This window comes from Mirounga angustirostris, unplaced genomic scaffold (assembly GCF_029215605.1).
Source record: "Mirounga angustirostris isolate CCGP_5_RB_7025 unplaced genomic scaffold, mMirAng1.0.hap1 SCAF_13, whole genome shotgun sequence".
NCBI lineage: Eukaryota > Metazoa > Chordata > Mammalia > Carnivora > Phocidae > Mirounga > Mirounga angustirostris.
In genome coordinates, this window is record NW_026991721.1 from 64443625 (window position 1) to 64461491 (window position 17867).

General features: G+C 51.3%; 1 protein-coding gene across 4 annotated transcripts in view; it reads left to right on the forward strand.

Moving 5' to 3' along the window:
• Positions 1 to 1066: 1066 nt before the first annotated feature.
• MICAL2 (microtubule associated monooxygenase, calponin and LIM domain containing 2) overlaps positions 1067 to 17867 on the forward strand; it is a 210713-nt gene continuing 193912 nt past the window's right edge. For 3 of the 4 annotated variants that reach the window (XM_064577103.1, XM_064577104.1, XM_045894126.3), the window contains exon 1: positions 1068 to 1226. The gene's annotated coding sequence lies outside the window, so the exon portion shown is untranslated. Of the gene's footprint in view, positions 1227 to 17867 lie in introns of all 4 variants that reach the window. The other variant, XM_064577105.1, reaches the window with a different exon arrangement.

A 17867-nucleotide genomic window follows, 5' to 3' on the forward strand; every position in this document is an offset into this window, starting at 1 on the left:
CCCCAGGTTTGATGGGGGCAAGCTGTTCTGTTTCTACGTGCCTGGCAAGGGAACAAAGTTTCTCTAGAGGGTGGTCTGGAGCTGTGGAAATTCTAGCAGCCTGAGCCACAACACTCTTTACTCACCGCCCAAGCTTGCCTGTTCTCTCCTGGGTCAGCTCAGTTCCCAGAACACTCATGGATGCCTGCATTGGGCCCAGCCAGTGATAAGAGCCCAGGCTCCAGAGGTGAGTAAGACATGGCCCCTGCCCCTGGGATCCGTGTTCATGATCACTGCTATGCCCGGGGCAGTCTGCACAAGTTGTTGGTGTACAAAGCCGCTTGGCAGCCCTCACTAGGCCCCACCTGTTCACACTGTTTTCTGTGGCTGGTGCTCTCTGCGGCGGAGGGCGTATGGGCAACCCAGGAGCGTGGGCAGAGAAGAGATTAAGGCAGCCATTTGACAGTCAAGAGAAGAGGGTGCTTAGGTGATGTGACTAAGGTCACGTGGCTGGTCTGCACTACGGCCGCTCTTCCCACTAGCGGCGTTCTAAGCAAGGCCGGTCCAGGTGAGGGGAAGAGCCTATCAGCTAACAGGGCGTTTGCTGAAGCCCGGCTGGTCAAGAGCAAAAGCAAGGAGGGAGGTCCACAGCTGTTACAGGAAGTGCCATGCTGCTCCCTTACTTCCAAAAGGGGAAACTGAGGCTTGCTTTCCAGCTGCCCAGGCCAAGGAGCCTGAGGTCCAGCCCCTGCCTCTCCGCCGACACTAGGATACTAGCACCCAGGTTTTCATCTAGCAGCACCATTACGCCCCGCCTTCATCGGCCCCCCGCTGGTCTCAGACCTGTGCTGGTCTGGGTGGGAGCGCCCTCGGCTCCTTGCGCTCGGGGCACGGCTACAGCCCACGTGCGCCCGCCGGCAGACGCGGTGACAGCTGGCCCCGTGGGGGCGGAGCGGGCGAGGAGCTGGGGTGGGCTCCGCGCCGCACTGCCATTGGCCGCGGGCCTCGGGTCGGGGGCGGGGCGCGCCCCCAGCCGCTCTGTCATTGGCCGCGCCGCCGATGGGGGCGGCCCCCAGCGCAGTCAGCCGCGCGGCGCAGAAGTGCAGGCGCTCGCCTGGCTAAGGCTGCGCGGGGCTGCCTCCCTAGCTCCCAGCTCCGCAGGCGGCCTGCGGGTCCTGACCGCCGCGTGCGCGGCCCGAGGTGAAGGCAGAAGCTGACCCGAGGCTCGGTGGCTGGCGCGGATCTCGGTAAGGGGGGTGGGGTGCGGGGCTCCAGGGAGGGAGGGTCTGGAGGGCGGGCGGGGACCATGGCAGCCGAGCCTGGACTCTGCGCCCTGGCCCGCGCCGGGGACAGTCAGGTGCGGCCGCAGCATCTCTCGCTTCAAACCCACCCCGCGGGGCGTCCGGCAAGCAGGTGGCCCTGCCCGGGGAGGTTGGGGCTGCCCGATAGGTCTCTGAATCGATTAGAACGCAATAAAAGCCTGCCACCCGTACCCCGAACTACCTCCTACTCCGCCCCAACACCCAAACCCTGCAATTCTAAGCCGAGAAAATCCCCAAACGTCAACACGGAGTGGGCGCGACGCGCCCGCAGTACCGCATGCCACAGGGGCAGACCATCCCCAAACTTTGCTTTCCCATAATTTGGGCTCTGCTCTGTTCACGCTCTTTCCCGGGTCTTCACTGGGCGCTTCCCTACCCGCCGCGGTTCTTCTCCCTCCTTAACAACAGGAAGTTAAGTTGGGCCAAATGTCAGTGGCCTGGCCGCCTGCGGGCTGGGATTGGGACTGAGTCTGGGGCCCGGGCGTGGAGGTGGTCAGGGGACAGCGGCGCTGTCCTGTCTGTCGTGTATCCCCCAGCAGCCCAGGCGCACCCCAGGCCTGGGAGCACCCGGCGGGGGCGTCTGCGCCTCCCTTTTCGTTGTCGTCGTCTGTACTAGCTCTGGGAAGAAATGGGGTCTTGCCGGCAGCGTCTGCCACCGCTGACCTGGCTTCCGGACTGGAGCAAGTGGGGTTAACTTTATCCTAGGCCAGCCTCCCCGCAGAGCTGGGAATCATAGCCTTTGCTGGATGGGGAAGAGGCGTGTTGAAACCAGAGTAAACGTGTGCCTCTTTCCACGTTGTTAATTCTGTAACCTGGGTTCTTAAGGCCAAAAGAGCTTTTATTTGGAGGGCCATCCTGCCTTGTGGGACTTGAGGTGGCAGTATGTGGACCTTCTTGCTGTCAGCCTCCCTTGCTCACTCTAGTCTTCTGTGGTTTCAGGCGGTGGGGGGCCGGGGGGTGAAGTCACTAGCTGGCCCCCTTGTGGGCAGGTCCCTTGGAAAGAAAGCCAGCAGCGGGTTGGCCCTCTGGTGTTTATGTGCCTGGGTGCCTGGCACCTGGACCAGCTCTTTTCTTGTCCCCTTCCTGGGGCCAACAAGAGGGCCTCAAGTCTCCAGGACAGCCCCAACTGATGTTCTGAAGACTTCTTGCAGGAAGAGCTTGCCTTTGGGCAGAAGACAGATTTATTACGTGCCTACGGACAGACAGGGCCTGCCCTGTGGCACTTTTGCAGCAGATTTCATGGTTATTATCCAAACACTCAGTTTTGCCCTCCTCATTTTAGATGTGGGGAAACAGACTCGGGTAGCATAAGTGCCCAAGGTCACACAGAAAGTGGCTGAGCCAGGATTTGGACCAGGCTCTGCCAGAACTATATTCAGTGTTCTTCCTGCTGCCCTGTGGCTCTAGAAAGTGATGTCTGCAGGATCATGGCACTCCCTTGTGCTGATTGGAGCCTCCTGGCCTTTGAAAAGATTCTGTCTAAAGATTCAGAGGCTGCTTCTTTGGCAAAGCACTTGAACTGACCCTGGTTAGCCCAGGTTGTTCAACCTGCAGACCACTTGCTCACTCTGTCCTCTGGTCAGAGATGAATGGCTGGTATTGGTCATGCTGTACTGGGGAGGGATTTGACCTGCTGGTGTTTGGGTACTATGGGGGGTGCGGGGCTGGGGAGGAAGCCTGCCTGTGCCATTGACTTGGTCTCACCTCTGAAAGTTGGTTTCTGGGATAGTCTAGGAAGACTATTAGCTGAAATAACCTCTACCTTAGATCTGATCCTGACTTTGTTTGTTTTGTTTTGGGGGGACAGTTGTTAAGCTATATTAGTTATGGTTGTAAGGTGATTGAGATCCCCAGATCTTCTTATCTGTGCCACCTTCCTTCTTCAGTCCTGGAGCTCTGGCTTTCTGCTCATCCCTCTCTTCTAAAAGAAAATCATGATTAGCCTAATACCAACCAGTTGTACTTTACTAAAAAGCATCTTATGGACTAAGGCTGGTTTTAGCTATGTTCATTGAAGGCCCATTCCCAGGAGCAGCAAGGAGCAAAGGAACAGTTGGGTAACCCTCCTCTGCCTATAATTGGGGTGTGTTTCTTCTCTCTGCCCACGTCCATACCCTCATCTGGGTGTGCCTGTCAACAACCATGGACCTGTTCCTTTCACTCCCTGCTTCTGAAGGGTAGAGGTCCTGCCTTCTTGGTGGAGAGCCTTCATTCTGGCTGGAGGGGTAGAGTATGGACGCAAGAAAATTTGGGCTGAACATTGCTCGTCTTAGAAGCCCTGCCAGGGCTAAAAGTCTCTGTTGTTTAAAGAGCCAGGGAAGGGAATACTGTTCATCATGTGGGGAATTTTCACTGTTTATATCAGTAGGTCCCCACATTAGCCCTCCAAAGAAGTGACTGGGGTTGTCCCCATTTTATAGATGAGGCGACTGAGACTGGGGAAGGTTGAAAGTACCCCCCTCCCCCGCTTGCTTCACGTGGCTAGTGAGTAACCAAGCTAGGCTTCTGGTCTCAGTCTGTATGAATGAGATTGAGGTGGTGAGTTAAGGACTGAAGGAAGCAGGAAAATCTGGTGGCTGTGCTCTGTAGTCTGGAGGGGTGGTGTGGGCCGCTCCCTCGCTGCATTCACTAGTCCCCAACTTCTGTTATAATTCTTTGTGAACATGGCTTCCCACCCCACTATGAAATGGCTTTTAAAACCCTCACAAAACTTAGCAGATTTCTTTCCTGGTTCTTACAAATCCTCCTTGCTCTTTGCTCCGTATTCCCTTAGCCTTTTGTACCAGTCTTCATTAAGCTGTCCACCATAGTGTACTGCCATCCTCTATTTTACCATATCCACGAACATTTTCAAACAAATAAAGACAATAATATAATGAGCCCCATATACTCATTATCTAGCTTCAACAGTCATCAAGATTACACCGGGTTGGCTTCATCTCTTTATTTTTCTCCCCTTCTGTCTTTTCTTCCTGAAGTATTTTAAAGCAAATCTCTGATACCATGTCATTTTGCCCCTATCTAACCCAGTATATATCTATTTTTAAAAGAATGTTTTTTTTTTTTTTTCCGTAACCACATTGCCATTATAGCATGTAATAAAATGAGCAATAGTTCTTCGGTCTCATCTGTCCGTATTAAGAGTTCCCGGATTGTCTCCGAAAGGACGTTCGGAATTGGTTTGTTCGAATCAGGATCCAAGTCTGTATGCTACATTTGGTTGCTAGTCTTTTTATGCCTATTTTAATCTGGAGCAGCCTTCCCTCCGCTTTTTAACCAGCCACGACCCTCCGTCTTAAGTGCCCACCTCCCCCACTGGCCGGCAACCCCTGCAAGGCTGTAATCCACTTCTGTGCCCAGCTGGAACCCTGTGTGGCCTCTGGGATGGGGCAGAGGCTAGCTGAGCATCTGTCCAGTGATGTCGCAGCCACTCAGGCAGTGCATTTTGAGTGAATAAACCCTGTCCTGGGCTTGTGTGACTGCTTGTGACAGTGTTTAGATAAGAGGGTTAAAAAAAAAGATGACTTGATCGGGTGTGGAGGTTTCCTTAGCAAGCATCAGTCTGTACACATTGTGAAATAACAGAACTATTTGCTGTGCTCACCACACTGCTCTGGTTTGTGGTGGGGAGCCCAGATGGCCGCCTTTCTGCCCTGATCAGCAACCGGTCTCCCCCGATCATCTGTGGGGCAGACGGTGACTGAGGTCATTTCTGCCAGAGCTTGGAATCCCAACTCACTCAGCCAAAGGCATCAGCACATTCTGACCCAGACACTTGGCGTTTGGGCTCCACAGAGACCTCTGCACACCTCTGTCTGGGCAGCGCTCCTTCCTTGTGCCTTGCCGAGCTCCCCTGACCTGCCCCACACCTGGCCAGTTGTGGAGCCTTACTCAAACGACGCACACTCATGACCTTTCAGTATCTTGTCTGAGTTTGCGGAGAAGAGCTAGTGTTGCCTCTGGCACCTTTGTGGGCATCCTACTGAAGGAGACGGGAGGCTCAGGAGGGAAGGAAAAGGTACGCGTCACTCCTGGATTCCCTGTCAAATCTCCGTAAGATCTGACCCACCCGCGAGGGGCCCCCTCTGCAAACAGCCCTCAGAATGAGGAGTTGTTTTTTTCTTCTTCTTATTTGTTGTTGTTTGTTTTGTCTTGGGTTTTTGTTGTTGTTTTTCACGTAGTCTTTTCCACCAGGCGAGTCCTTCTTTTTTGATAGCAGTGCTACAGTTGATTATTTTCCTTTATCTTTAGTCATCTTAGTATTTTCTCCAAATTTTTACAATAAAAACATTTTTCTAGTGGAAAATCCAAATACTTGGTGTCTTTTTCCTTAAAAAAGAGAATTTTCTTCAATGTGGATGGGTAGACAAAATTATACATGCATTTTTGTACAGCTATGTATGAGGATAAGATCACAGAGCCATTGGGATTTTGATATTTGCCTATTTTATTTATTTGTTTTATGACATTATCTTCAAGAACTTACCTGGGCTTCCTCAAATTAGGGAATCAAGAAAGCTGGGGCTTAGGAAACAGGAACCCATGGAACCCATGCAGCCTCACCCTCTTTCCCATTCTACCTCCTCCCTTTCCTTCTTGAGAATTTCATTTTGGTTTCCCTGAAATTGTTCTAATGGTAGGCTCTTGATTTTTTTTATTCAGCTATCAGAGGCACACAGAATGACATGGTTGTTAAGGCCAGGTAGGCAGGGCAAAGCTTCAGGCCCCAGTGGCCTGTCTTGTCCTCTTGGGGAAGTGCATGATAGCCAAACACCCCACGGACCTCACTTTGGGGGTGGGGATGGCTGACCGCTCCCTCCACCATTTCTGTTTCCTCCCTGCATCTTCTCCAGAGGTAGAAAACATGGCTGGTCTGCACTGATAAATCTCCTCCTTTCTAAAGCACTGATCATCTGGTCTCGCAAACTCAGGCCTGGCAGGGATGATAGGGGACATGAGCCCTTTGGTCACAAACAAACTTTCACTGCAAGACTGGGTCACCGCGGAGTCTGATTTTTGAGACCCTTTCCCTTCTCTGTCCACTGCTGAGGAAGTGTCCACCCCTGAGGAGCCTTTGGTGAAGGCCAGGTGTGATATCGTTTCTTAAATGTAATTGCTTGGTACCCTCCACCCACCTAAATATTATTGTAGTTCATCCTAGGAAGCTCTGGCCTGTTGCCATGGTGGCTGGCTGGGAACTGTGCATGGACAGTGCTGATGTTTTTAGGGTTGGGATTGTAGTATGTTCTTTGTTTGCACTAGTGTTTCTCTCTTCCCTGAGTGTCGGGGGAATTTCCCTGCCTGCGCCCCACCCTGAATCCCCACCTCCCAGCTGGGATCCCTGGCTGCACTGGCATTCCTTGCAAGGCCGGGTCAGATTGCTCTTTGGGGAACACACAGGTATTGGTGGGTCCCCGAAGAGGGACTTGCTTCCTGCTGGTTTGGGGCCCTGGGTTTTCTCCTTCCCCCGCAGTGAGGGATGTCCAGTGCAGATGTCCTTTCTTCAGGCAGCAAGAGGAGGGTAGTGAGGAGCTGGATGGTGGCTTGTGATCTCCGAGCTGCCCCAAGAGAAGGTTTTAGGGACGTCTGCAGGCCGGAGCTCCTGCCACACCCAGTCTCGAAGCCCAGCCCTGCCAGAGGCGGGAGTGGGAGTTTAGGAACATCCCGTTCTGGCCCTGCCGTGCTCATATCAGTGTGTTACAGCAGATGCAGAAACCATGGCTTTGCTCTCGTGACTCTGAATGGCTGGCCTTGGCTACGTATCTGAGTACTGACTGTAACAAGTAAAGATTTGCAGCATCGCAGAGTTTAACTTGGACCCGGGGCCAGGAGATGAGGTGTAGGGGAGGATGAAGGAGTTCCAGGAAAAAGTCACTTGGGCCCTTTGGTCCCTGGGAGAGCTGCTGCCTGGAGCAGAGTGGGCCCAGGGCCTGCTGGGGGCCTGGCAGAGCCGCTGACCCCTCTGCCGGACAGCTGTTCACCCTGGAGGAGCAGAAGGGGGTCCTGAGGTGTAGCGTGTGGAGTCCATGCCTGCTGTGAGGTCAGATTGCCGAAAGCTCCGAGTATCAGGACAGAGGGGCTTCTGCACAGCTTGATGCAAAGGGCAGGTGAGGAAACCCCTGCTTGAAGGAGGTAGGGGTCTGATAGCAGATGAAAGGGAAAACAGAGGAATAGACGGGGCCACTGGGGAGGCCTCTTTTCAGACTTCAGAGAGAGGACTAGGTCCATCTCTTTCCTCAGGGAATGTCCTATGGGGCTTGGGCAAATGGTGGGGGCCTTGGGGACTAGGGGGTCCATGCCAGGAGAGCTTGTCACCTGTCTGCCTGCAGCTGCAGGACAGGACTGTTGGAAGGAAGGAGGAGGCTCTGGATGAGGTCTCAGGATTCTGCTGGGTCCTCAGTTTGTGGCAGCCAGGGGCCCAGCACTCCTGCCTGCTCCAGGTTTCCATCTTTAGCCTGGGTGTGTCTGTTATCTTGTACCTGACATCCTGGACTGTCTTAAAAAAATGACTCACCCACCCACACACAGATACACACAGATGCAGGGTACTCACCCTCCCCCCCAACATGCATGGATGAGGGTAACATACTCATTCACTCAGGACAAAGGTAATTCAATGAAAAGTCTCTCTCCTTCCCATCCTCCAGCCCTCTGTTCTCTTCCTCAGTGGCATCTGCTGTCGCTAATCTCCTGTGGATCCTGGCAGACAGAATCTAGGCATTGATTTGTGCCTGTCTCCCCCTTTGCTCCTCTTTGGATCTGCTGGGAAGCACCCAGAACGCAGAGTGGGGCCCACACGGCTGCTGAGACTCGGTGGTTCTTTCAATTGGCCAAAGCTTAACTATTGCCCTTCCCTGCTGCTTTGCTACCTCTCCTCATGCAGAATCTCCTGGTGTTAGATTTGTGGATGTAGAGAGCCTGGACATTGGGGAGAAACCTCAAGGGCCTGTTCTGTGATAATAGGTACAAACAATCCTACTAAGACAAACCTGGGTTCGAATCCTAGCCATGTGGCCTTGGGCAAGTCCACGAACACTAGTATTTTAGTCTATATAAAGGAGGTCATTACACCTACCTCAAAGGGTTGATGTAGAGATGTAATTAAAATATTTTTGGGGGGAAGCACCCTGCAGAGGTGGGCACTCAAAGATGTCTTTACTTCCACTTTTAAGGAGTGACCCATTTTCAGAACGGGCCTGGAATCCTCTAGATGGCTTCCTGGAAATCTTTCTCTTGGTGGGTTCCTGACCTCTTAACTTCCCTGCAGAAGGTAGACAGTTCTCCATTTTCTGTCTGGTTGAGCTCCTCCTCCCCACCACCTCCTTCTGCCCTGGGGAGCCCAGCCTCTCCGCACCACCTCCTTCTGTGCCCCTCCCCAACCCCAGTGGTGAGCGGGACGCTGCTGGCCTCCTGGAGAGGGCTCTGGGCTGTTTATGGCAGCTCTCCAGGGTGTTTATGTTGTGATCTCTTCAGAAGCTCCTAGCAGATGTCTGGTTATTGCTGAAACTTCGTCTTTATCTTCAGCACGAGAGAAGAGGGAGGCTATTTTTAAAGATGTTTAATTGGCATGGCTGCACAGAGCAGCCTAGATTGCCTCCAAGCTTTATTCTGCATCGTTCCTGCTCTTTACCCATTCTGAACCCTTCCGATCCAGGCTGAGAGACCTTATATGTCCTGATTTTAGAGCAGCACTTAAATTTGGCAAGCAATTGTAATCTCTTAAAAAGGTAGGTCAGGGAAGCAAAGGCGACCAGCTGTCTTTTTCCAGACTGGGACAGATGGCAGCACGAATGAGGAGCATTTCTGTGTCCATAGAAACCAACACCTGCCCCCAGTGCTGACCCTTCCTTTCACCTGTGGTGGCAAACCCCGCCCTCCCCCCCATGCTGCCTGCTGACTGGCTGGGAGATCTTTAGCATTGCCTTTGTCTTTGGACTCAGGTGGGGCTCAAGGTGAGCAGGGAGTGGAACTAGGGTAGTTTCAAATGATACTGACCTCCCAGGAGGGAGGGAGAGAGAGATGGAGGCCATGAGTCACAGGACCTTGGGATGTCAGACTGGAAGGGCCCTCTGAGATCACCCAGCTCTCACTCATGCCACTGCAGTTTTTACTTATGGGGAAACCGAGGCTCAGAGGTCTATTGGTACTGAGCAGAGGCCAGGGAGGTGTGGTTCCTTGCTCAAGGTCACCCAGCCAGGTGTGAGTCAAGTCTGTTCTCCCTCCACCCTTTTTGCCCAGCCATGATCCTGTGGTTTGTCTTGGGCAGCTTTAATTGCAGTTGGCCTTCCCTTTTGGGGGCAGAGCCCTGCCCCCTTTCTCGCAGCTCTGGCATTCTTCCAGTTTAGGATGTATACACTTGTAGCATGGCTTGCTCAATTGCTTGGTGCAAGATCTTTCCTTAACAAAAATACCTCCGCCAGAGCCTTGGGGCCTAAAATTCCCACCTTTGTTTCCAGTCCTTGTCTTCCCTTTATAAAAAATGTAGAATTTAACTGGGAAGGATATGTTGACAGATTAGCTTATCTCTGATTAGCTGTCAGCAGAGGGCTGAACCTGAGGGGATGAGTTAGCTGGGAAGAGGTGGAGGAGGGAAGCAGGACTGTTAATAGGGTGCCGTCAGGGAGGGCATGGAGCACCTCGACCAAGGCTCTTGAGCTCAGTGTGCAGCTGCCGTGCTGGGGATGCTGCAGTGAATGACAGGAGCGGAGCCCTCACCTAATGCACGGAGGTGCATTAGACAAGCTGCAGATGCCCACATAGCAAGGTAGAGTGTGGAATGTGCTTTGGAGAGCCTCACAGTGGAACCAGGGGTACTTCCTGGAGGAGGTGGCACTTGGTGGTTAAGACGGGCCTTGGAAAATAGGATTTCCATAGACAGAGATAGCCAGAGGTATAGCACACAGAAATGTAGAAAAGTGAGGGCACATTCAGGGAGCCACGTGGTAGAAACATGGGGGCTGCCTGGGGGCGGTGTGGAAGGCTGGAATCGGGCCAGCCCCAAGCGCTGTGGTGGGGGTGGGGGTGGGGTTTGCAGTTGTCAGACGCTCGTGGAGCATTGTGGGCCAGCCTCTGAAGTGGTCTCACAAGCACCCAAATATCCCCATTCAGGTGGGTGCTGCCCTGGGTTTCTGGTGCACACTTTGGGTTTACTTCCCCAGTGGAGGAAGAAGCTTGGGCATGTGGGTGGGGCAGGACTTGATGTTTCCAGGCAGCTGGAACATGTAGGGGCTTGGCTGACTCCCCAGCCTTTCCCCCCGGCCCTCTGGACACCTGGCCATGGGGAGGGGGCAGAAACTGAGCTCAGTTTCCACTAGCTCCAGTGTTAACCTAGCAGGTGGGAGGCATGGCAACCTGGTGTGCTTAAGGCTTTGACATTTGAGCAGGGTTTCCAGCACCCGTTCTCTGCCACAGAGGTCTCAGGAACACCCTTGCTGTATGTGATGGGATAAATCGCTCCTGCAATCAGCAAAGGGCATGAGTTCAGTGCCCATGGGAGCTACGGTTGGGGTGGGGGGCACACACGGAATCAGCTTTCGTCTTTCTTTTTTCTAGTATTAGTGCTACCAATATGAGACCACATTGGTTCATTGACTGATCAGTTAATTGCTCAATTTATTCATTCTGCAACCAAGACTTCTGGAGTTTCCTTTCTGTGAAGCATGTTGTCCCACTGACCATGGTTTTTAGAGTTGTAAAACCTTTGGCAAGCCACTTCCTTTCTCTGAGCCTCAAGTGTCTCTTCAATAAGATGGGAGTGATAATATTCACCACTCAGGGTGGCTGTGAGGATTAAATGGGGCAGTGTGCCCAGCACACCTATCATGGTGCCTGGCACCTAGGGGGCAGAGACGCCCTTCCTCCTCGAGTCTGCTCCCGAATTGGCCCAATGGAGTCTGAGAGCATAGATGTGGACAGGGCTCTTCTTTGCTTCTGGCCTCCCATTCAGTCCTGTTCCCTAAGTGGCTTCTACCTTTAAGTAGTGACTTGTTAAGAGATAGGCTCAGTCAGAGCACCTATGTGTGCAATGAAGACAGATGAGGCGCCTTTCCCTTTGTGGCGAGATCTTCGCCATCAGACCTCGGAGCCACAGGGCTGTTCTGTTGGTGCTTGATTTCTCCACTGTGGTGGTCCAGCCTCGGCTTGCACATCAGAGCTGACCTGTTCCATCTTTGGACGGCTCCTCCTGTCCCCTCCTGATGGCTCCTGGTAGCTTCTGGCACTTGGTCCCAGTCTTCCTTCTTGAAGTCATAGAGAATGAGCGTTCTCTTTCCTTCCACATGTCCACCTCCTCAGATATGGTTTTTAAATCCAGTCTGTGATACCACCGATAGGAAGAAGTACCACTATTTCGTGTACCTTCAAGAAAGAAAAAGTGCTTCCAATTAAATTGTGGAATGATGCTTTGTTATCACTGAAAAGTTTTATATTTACTGAGAGAAGAATCTTTTTAGACTTTAGACATAAGTTTATATCCCATAACACTTGTATGTACATAAAAAGGAAAACATATTGGTTAGGCATTTCTAAAACCTCTTCAGTTTTAGAATCTGATTCTTCTAATTCACTTTTTGACTCTGCCATCTTTGTGGCTCTTTTGACATATTATTATATTTTGGTAAATTGATGATACATTTCTCAATCTTAGATGTTAAGGGGCTAGAAGATACATTCTGCTTTCAGACATTTTATAATTGAAAAGTATGCATCTTATAATTAGTAAAACAAGATATTTAAAGGCAGCCCTCTTGTTCTCTCTATCGAGTCTTCTTCTAGGTTAACAACCTGTGATGTGGTTTCAGTTCTTTTTATCTTCCTGGTGGTTCTCCTCTGAGCAAACTCCCACGTGTTCAGATTCTTATACAGTGCCCAGGCCACGTATGCTATCCGTGGTGTGGTATGGCCACAGCAGAGGAAGGGAGCCATCACCTCCCTGGTTGAGGCCATTCTACTCCTCTTAATGCAGCCCAGGATTGCATCAGCTTTGCTGGCCGCTATATCACACCATTGACTCACTGACATTACTGCTGACCAGATCTTTTTAACATGTGGTGTTGCTCAGCTGCATCTTCTCTGTCCTGAACGTGTGTGGCTTTAGAACTTAAATGCAGAGCCTCCTATTTTCTTCCCATCTGATTCAGAACAACCATTTCTATTAAATTTCCACTTTGTTAAATTCGGTGCATCCATGGTCCATTGAGCTCTTTCAGGATCCTATTTAAGTATGCCTTCCATGTGGTTGCTGGAGAGGAGGGGGGTGAGGGGATGGGGTAACTGGATGATGGACATTAAGGAGGGCACATGATACAATGAGCACTGGGTGTTGTCCACAACAGATGAATGGCTGACCTCTACCTCTGAAACTAATAATATACTATATGTTAATTCATTGAATATAAATAAAATTAAATTAAAAAATATGCTTTCCGTAGCATCATCCGAGTTGCTGATAAAATGCTTCTCGGGAGAGAGCCCTCTGGCTTGCTACTAGAGACCTCCCCTCAGGCACCGTGACATCTTTCATCAGCATGCTTTGGGAATGGCAGTCTAGGCTGCCCCTTTCCTGAGTCGCTGTCCGTTTGCTTTTCTGACTTCTGGTCACATGTCTTCTTGAATCTGGCAGGCCACGGCTATTGCAGTCTTCCATCTCCCTCTAGATCCTGTCACAGGAGGAAGTGGGCTCTGGCTGACAGCACGTGTTGTCAGTTCCCAGAGAGGCCCCCAGACTGCTTTCGGGTGTCCCCGGGCTGCCCCGCAGCGATGCAGCCGGAAGTTCAGCCGGAACTCATCTGCAAGAGTTTCCAATGCTCTGGGCCAGGGGACTTACAGTCACTGGAAATATCTAAATAGATGTATTTTAGAAACCAAGCTTGTCCCCCATCCCAGCTCCCTTTCTCATCTCAGTGTTGGATCTTTGTCTGTCAGTCAAAAGATGGCTCTTTGGGAGAGGGGCCCCAAGGCACCTGGAGTGGGAGCCCAGGTCTGACTTCCCAGGGCCCCTTTCTGTCCCTCGACCTCTTGGCTCCAGATGACCCCCCAGACCTTCCTGCCCTCTGCCCTCTGCTGTGCAGCCTGAGCTCATCCCAGGCTTGCCTCCTCTGGCTGAGGCGGGGACAGGCCTCTCATCACTGTCTTAGGGTTTTCTTGGTTATGCATTCTCCTTCCAGTGACGGGTCGTGGGCTCCAACAGCTGGCCTTGTCAGGGGCTCCCTGTGCAACCACACGGCTCCTGTTCCGGAACATGTTCTGTAGTTGTCTGCGTGCCAGGCACTGGTATCAGGGCTTTGTAAACATGAACTCACTTAATTCTTGTGCCAACCCCATGAGGTGGATCTTGTCATTTGTCCCACTTACCAGTGAGGAAATTAGGGCACAGAGGGGTTAACTGATTTGCTCAAGGTTTCACAGTTAGGGCAAGAGGGAGAGTTGGAGTCTAGCCCATTTGTACCCAGAGCCCAGCTCTCAACCTCTCTGGTGAGCGGCTTGCTACCTAGAAGGCCCCTCCCCCTTCTCCTCCTCCCGCTTCCTCTCCTTCCCTCCCTACCCTCCTCCTCACTGCCCCTCCCCCCTCACTCCTTTGCAGAACTGGAGCTGCTTTGGAGTCTGAATCATTGACTTCCTCAATCTCAGGTCCTAGAGCCCTTCCGTGCTCACAGCCATTTGAAGTCTGTGAGAGTCTCAGGCACCAACTTCCCCCTTCTTGGTCTCTCATAAATTTCAGAGGAAATGATTGCTTTTCCTCCATAGTTCCTGTGTCCTCCTGGTCAGTAACCCATTCTGCCATTGTTGTGGGAATCAGTTAGTCCTGTTTCTAAGGATACTTCCTCCCTTTCCTGGAAGGGGAGGCCAGCCGGATATTTCAGCCAGTGGGGTTTCAGGACTTCCTTGTGGTGTTTCCTCTCCCCGCCCTGCCATGCTCCCACCCACCACCCAAGCTCTTTTCTGGCTGGCCTGAGATCCCATCAGCAACTGACACCACCCCATGGTGCCCATGGGGACCTTCCCTTTAGGCCTCAGGTCTTCTCTGAGCACACCTGTGTTCTCCAGAATATTTTCCTCTTTCATGCTTTTTTGTTACATAGGGATCCTCTGTCTCCAGGCCCTATCCCAAGTCCATCCCTTTAAGAGATAAAAGCTGGGCACTGAGAAGTGTATATCAGTTACGTAAAGAAAAGAATCAATATTTGTATTTGTGTGTATATACATAAACATTGTCAGGGATGAGGCGTAAGCAATGAGAGCCATTCCCAGGTTCGGAGCGGGCGCAGACTGGGTAGCTGCGGTAGAAGGGACACACTTCCTGTATACTTTAGTGAGTTTTGATTTTTGAATGTATTTCCTACCCAAAATTTAAAACAACAAAACCAATAAAAACCCAACCACAGACAACCTAGGACTGCTGCTTGGGGGACTGTGGAAAGAGCGGGACTCACCTGGTTCAGTCAGTGCTCTGCCTCCTACCGAATGGGCCTCTGCTCCTCAGGTGCGCACCGGGCTAGTGACAGCCCACTTAACCTGGCTGTAGGGATGCAAGGGGACCCTCTTCTACAGCCTGGCACATGGGGGGTCTGAGTAAACCACCTCCTCCCTGACTCTCTCCTTTGAAGCTCTGAAGGAACTTGAGACTTTGCTGCCTCTTATAATCACAGTTTACTAAGAGCTGGTGCTCAACAGGTACACCTGGGCCTCAAGTGTTGGTTTTCCTCTATGACTCACCTACAACTCACTGTAGTCTTTTCCCCCTGTTGAATTCCGGGACTTGAGGTAGCTGAAATGCTCTGATTGCCTGGGTTTGCCTCCAAGAATGATGCACTTTCCTTCTCCAGACCTGCAGGACTTCACAGATCATTTCTTCCACCATACTCATCTGCCCAGCTCAGGGGAGCACGATTAGAATGGGTCTAACACCCTTTGAAAACAGAAGCCCATAACTGGCCTTGCAGATAACCAAGATCAGAGCAGACCCTGAAGAAAAAAATGCAGGCCATTGGGAGAAGCCAGTCCGGGCACCTGGAACTGAGGAAACGACCTGATTAGGAAAGTGACTTGTTTACCTTGGGCAGGTGATTGCGAAGCCGACTTTGAGCACCTACTGTGTGGCCTGGGCCCTGTGATATGGGGATGGCAATGGGGGTAGGCCCAGCCTCACCTCTACTCCAAAGCACATTCACCACATACTCAAGAAAACAAGACATACATGTTTAAAAAAAAAAATGAAGTAGGAGATTGTGGTAACGGTTCAGATCATTGAAGGCAAATCACAAGACAACTTCATGACTAATTCCATATGATGGTGGAGATAGCAGTGGGTGGTTTTCTAGGGGCTGGAGAGGGCCTGGAAAGCTTGGAAGGGAAAGAAGGAGTCTGGGGAGAGGTGAAGACTGCCTTTGATCTGGATCTAGAAGGTTCCATGAAGTGCAAATGGGTACGTGGAAGGAAGAGGAGAGCATTTCTAGTGGGTGTAGAGGCCTGGGGAGATGGGAAATGGCTTGGTTTGAAGGTGGGCAGAAGGAGGTGAGGCTGGACATGTGAGTTTAGGACAGAGGCAGACAGCCTTCAATAAGGCAAGGAGAGAGAGTGTGTGTGTGCACATGCTCACGCACATGTGTATGCACGCACCTAAGTTCAGAACAGAGATGGGAGACTGTGGGCCCAGGGTCTCGTAGGGCACTGTTGTTGTAAATCCTAGGGAGAATGAACAAGAAAGGGTTTGGCTGCCACACGTCTTAATCTAGGCATCTACAGCCTCTGTTCCAGAAATGTCTTCAGGAGCGGAGAAGGAGGCCAGAGGCATGCTAGCCATTCCCCCACCATTGTTGTTTGCACATTTTCTTCTTAGGCATGTCAAATGTCGATTCACTCAGCAGATATTTATGAGTTGTTATTCTCTGCCAGAAGCTGTTCTAGGTGCTCTGGTTACAGAAGGGGAAAAAAAGGTAAAATCCCTTGCCATATAGACCTTAAGTTCTAGGACAGGGAGAGAAACCATAAATAATTAGGTTAAATGTATGAGGCCAGGCCATGAGGTGGATGAAGAGAGAAAAAGATAGGATGTTCTGGGTGTAGTTGGAGGGAAACAGTTGAGGAGAAGGCTGGAATTTTCGATGGAGTGGTGGGAAAGAGCTTACTGACTTGCCCTGCCTCTGGGACTGAGAAGCCAGCAAAAGAGAGGTTTGGGGCCAAAGGGAAGGAGGCCAGGCCAGATCCTGCAGGGATCTTGAGTCCCCATTTGATCCTCTTCCCCGCACTGAGGGCTTCGGCTCTAGGCAGCGGGGAGCCTTTGAGTGTGCTTGAGCAGAAGAGTGCCATGCGGTGAGGTGAGGTGTCCCTTGTGACTTTGTAGAGGATGGGATATAGGGAGCTGAGGTCCCAGATGACCAGGGCCCACAAAAATCCGCTAGTCTGACACCTCTGACTTAGGTACAGTGGGGTAGAGCTGGGAAGCAAGAGCAGTGGGATGGGGGCGGGGCGGGGGGGAGCAGGTACCGGCAGAAGGGGAACGATGGCAGAGTTTAGTTTGGAGGGGAGCAGTACGCTGAAATTCTTAGAATTTGGGGCCTGGGGTCCGTTCAGCATTCTTGCTGTGACTTTTCTTTATTTTAGAATACTGTAGTGCTTAAGAATGTGGGCTCTGGGTTCGAATCCTGCCAAAGTGGCCTTGGGAAAGTTACTTACCCGCTCTGTGCTTCAAGCCCCAGCCCTGTGAAAGGAAGTAGTACTGACCTGTAGGTGCACTCTGAGAGGACGAACTAAGCTACTGACTGTAGAATGCTCACAGCAGTACCTGGTGTATGGGAGGTGCCCAGGAAGTATTAGCTCGTCTGACTATGCTGTTTCTCTCTCCATATATAGGTGTGTGTCAGTAAAATTAATGCGTTGGGCATATTTTTCTGTGGTCCTAAAGCTAAGTCAAATGAAGAAAATTAGGTTTTTAAGGACTAAATGAGGTAATGCTTGTGATGGATTTAACTTAGTGGCAGATGAATATGAGTTAAAAGTACTATGATCACCAGATATTATCGTGCAGAAAATGATTTTCCAGTGGAGATCCTTTGTAAGGTCATTTATTTAACCATTGCTTATCGTGCCTATGGTGTGCACTAGATATACTATCTCATTTCATCTTTGCAACACCTGCCCGAGATCAGCATTGTTAACCACATCTTACAGATGGGGAAACTGAGGCTCAGAGACACTAAGATTTGCCCAAGGTCACACAGCCAATAAGTGCAGAGCCAGGATTTGAGAGTTTTTTTTTCCCCCGTCTCTGATATTGAACTACCTTTTATAATAAGAATAATTATTCCATGAGTGATCTGTTATGTAAATGTACATTGACAATTAGGCTACATCAGTCTCCCTTGGTATTGGTGGTGACATGGAGCCTTGGGGGATACAAAGCCATGGCCAACTTCGCAGATAGACCAGGAGCAGTGTCAGAGGCAGGACCCTGGACCCAGAGTCAGAGTTGCACATGGGTGGGAGATACTGTGGGTAAGTCAGCACCTTCCCTCAGTGACTCATCCCCCAGAGCCTTTCAGCCACAGAGAGAGTCTGCCTGAGACCTGT